A 4,205-nucleotide genomic window follows, 5' to 3' on the forward strand; every position below is an offset into this window, starting at 1 on the left:
ATGCTGTTTTGCATATTTATTAAACAAAACCTATTAGCAATTAGCGATTCAGGCTGCCGTAGGAACCATCTCCAGTGGCTAATCCGCATGTGTATACATTTTCAAGTCTTCTATGCAACGGTGTGGACGGTATCGCGCAAAAACTCCACAAATTTGAATTTTATATAGCAGATATAGTGTGAAGTATTATATATAATATTCATTTGTTTGATTAATTTTTTGTAGAAAACAAATGAATATTATATATAAAACTTCACACTATATATAAACTATATATAATTTCTTCGTCTGGGCTGAAGCTTGACACTTTAGAAACGAACAATTCTAATTAAAACACAGAAAAAACTTTCTCTGAAATCGGAATTCACAACGTCTTTTTAATTGAGATCGAATTAAGTTTTTATCTGTCACTTCAAAATCTTACTTTAGGATTAAGACATTACTTTAAACACATTTCCTAATCATTATTTATTAGAAATATCACATTTAAATATCGACACTATTCAAAATCAGCCCGCCAACAGTAACCAATCGTGTTTCCGGCGCGACGCAAGCGCAGTTCAAAAAGTTACGAAGATTGGGAGCTACTTATATGAATAAGCCATTATATTTACAAGTTTGCTACATAACCTGCAAATGATATTTATCAATTTATTATATCTATTTTAATTGTAGTAATAAATATTATAAGTTAATTATGTTCATTAAGATATGTCCATCAGAGTTCGATGGCATGTGTGCTTTAAGGTAAATATTTTGTTATTAATTAAAAATAATGTCGAAGTGGGCAAAGCGAAAAATAGATGGTATCATTTAGAGCTCATTTATAGTGATGCGATATCCAAAAACAAAATATCGATATTTTGAATATCGATATATCGGAAACTAAATATCGAAAAAATCGATATATCGGATAAAAATATCGATATTTCGATATTTTTTATTTTGAACGAATACATAATTATAATGAGTACAAAAACATTATTATTAAAACAAATGTATAAAAGCAGCAAAATAGTTTAATATAAGAATCTTTGTATGATCAGTCTTCTCCTCAAACTTTCAACAGAAAGTAAGTTTGTATAAAACCAAACATATCATTTTCCATAACCTTATACCAAAATATTTTGTTTAAACAATAAAGGACTTATATTTAATATGCATTTCTGAGTGTTACATTATTAATTGTTAACTTCTGCAACACAACCTTCGGAATTTGTTGTTTTGATTTTATATTCCATATCTTTGGTTTATTTCTGCGGGTGTTGATTCGCTTAATTAAACAAAATAAATTGGTTTTTATAGTTGTAAGATAATAAATCTAAACAAGTAGAACTCTTGTTTCTTAAATAATACAGTAACTGTATTTTAAAGAAGTCTTTTGAGTGAGACAGCAGTAACTGCGTGGAAGTAATTAATTTTGGAATGTAATTACTGGTTTCTTATGAAAAAGGAATACTGTCTGTAAGGGGCTGTTGATAAACGAACTTAACAACTTTAGAAAATCCCCTACCCCAAAAAGTAACGTAACCCAATAACTGTATAAACACACAAAACAGAGAGATATGTATCACGAAAGTAGGATAGTAATATAAAAAATTCTTTTAAGTAAAATTAATGTAAATACCATATTAAATGCAATATGAAAACACTTTCAATTTGTAAGATTTCAAGTCGAAATATATATTGTATTTGTATGCGTTGGGATTAATTGAGCCCGTGTTCCCTGATACTTATATTATTTACAAATATTCACGTAACACAAATTAGAAAATATACAAAGATAAATAATGAATGAAAAATATATTGTCTACTTACGTTTACTTGTATTCAGTTTTTATGTGTTTTTTCATTAACTATTTAACTAAAAAGCGCATTCTGTCAAGCGGAAAAATAGTGATGGGATATTAATATCGAAATTATGACAAAATTCGATATCTTCGATATTTCAATATCGATATCCGATCACTACTCATTTAAGGTTTTCGGTTCCTTTTTTAGCAAGTGGGGTTCATTTTTGTTGCAGCTGCTTTGGAACCAAAAATGGGTTCCAATGGAGACTTAAGTTTCTTCTGTGAAGTTCTTAAGCAAGCACGCTTAAAAGATGTACGTCATATTCATATAATGCTTAATAATTTTAATATTAAGTTGCACCTACTTTGAAAATGCAGCAAGCAGGCTAACGCAAGGAATAGAAGTTCAGTATAAATCATTCTTTCTTAGGAGACACAATGATAGAGAACAAAAACGGACTTTTTGAAGTACTTCTTATGAAATGGCACGATAAACAGCTGCTGTATATACTTATTTTTGTAACTTCTATCAAATATGAAGTCATTGTTTAAACGTTAAAGTAGATATAGTATAAGAAATATATTTGTTAAATTATTACCCATGATGCCTATGGCCTTCAGCAGAAGTGTTTGTTTGTTGATCCAACATTATCTTTGAGAGGGCTCCATTTTTATTTGACTTTAGAATCATTTCAACTTCGCTAAAATAATGTAAAGAAATGCTATAATTAATAATGCAATTTTTTTCAATGAATATAGTAGTTGGAAATTCAAGTATTTGTTTGAAAATTTTAATATTTTGTTGAAAGTTCTGCTATTTCGTTGAAAATCCCTGGATTTTGATGAATTTTTTTTTTTTTTTTAATACATCTCTTGGGTAAAAACTTAACAATTTTTTTTAAAATCCGTTTCCTTTTTATAAAAAATTCATATCTTTTTTTGCAGAAGATTCAACTATTTGTTAGAAATTTGTTTTTCATGATTAATAATAAACTTTTTTCTTGAAAATTCAACTTTTCGGCATGCAAATTTGACTGCTTTCTAAAACCTAATGTCTTCTAAAAAATTTGCCTTAATAGCTAAAAAATTCAACAATTCTATAGAAAATATGCCTTATTTGGTAAAAAAGTAATCTCCTTGTTTAAAAATTAATCTTTTCCGTAAAATATGCATCTATTTTTTTGAAAATAAATATATTTTTAAGGAGAATTAAACTATTTCATTGTATATTGAGATTTTCGGTTAGCAAATTGAACTGTTCTGCAGAAAATTAATCTTTGTCACTTTAAAATTCTACAGTTTGGTATAAAATTAAAGTATTTGGTTGAAAACATATTTTTTTTAAAAAATGTAACTATTTTATTTAAAAAGGGGAAATGAAATTTAATTGTAAATTTTATTCACTTAAAATCTAACTATTCCGTGTTTGCTTGAAAATTCATCTTTTTCAGTTAAAAATGCAGCTATTGCGTTAAAAGTGTATCTCTTTTAGTTGAAAATTTCACTCTTTGTTGAATATCCCAGTATTTTGTTTAGTTTTCTTGGCTAAAAACTCATCTGTTTGTTTAATAATGTAAGAATCTGGTTTGAAATGTAATTAATTTGTTGCAAATTCAACTATGTATTTGTTTAAAAATTCTTCTTGTTTGGTTGAAAAATCTAATACTTGAATCGAATTTTATCTTAAACATTGAAAATTATACATATAGATTAGGTATTTTCACTCATACCACCGGCTAACTTCACTTCCTTGACTGCTAGCGGAGAACAAGGGATCAAATGCATGGGATTCAGGTCATTTTTGCCCTATTTTCACATTATCTTCGTAAAAACTATTTTTTTCTGAATAAGTGTATTGGAAAAATGGTTTACATTTTTTAATTATCATGTAATGAAATAATAAAATGATAAAAATTATTATCAATTACAAATATATTACTGAAATAAAGTTTTGTTCCATGCATTTGGCTCATTGTTTTCTCCTCAGCTTTCACCGAAGTGAAGTTAGATAATTGTTAAAGTGAAAATATCTAAATAAAGTTGAATTACTTTTTTTTATCGAAAATTCTCGAACTTTCTCGGTGGGAAATTTAACTGCTTCGTAAAGTTTGTTTGGTTGGTTAAAAATTTAATCATTTTCTTTAAAATATACCTATTTGACTGTACATTTTTTTAAACAAATACTTTTGAGTTGAAAATTTAACTGTTTTGTATATTCACAGAACAAAGAAAGTGTTGATGAAGAACCAATATCAGAGTACCATATACCTGCAACAAAAATTAACCTTGCGGTGTGAATGCTGCGCCGTAATGTAAGGTACAGTCTGTCAAGTTAAAGCGTGGGTGGCTTTACTCGCAGTCGGTAAGGTGTATCGACATGATTTTGGTGTCAAAATATTAAGAAGAGCTCCC

This window comes from Belonocnema kinseyi, chromosome 1 (genome assembly GCF_010883055.1).
Source record: "Belonocnema kinseyi isolate 2016_QV_RU_SX_M_011 chromosome 1, B_treatae_v1, whole genome shotgun sequence".
Lineage (NCBI taxonomy): Eukaryota > Metazoa > Arthropoda > Insecta > Hymenoptera > Cynipidae > Belonocnema > Belonocnema kinseyi.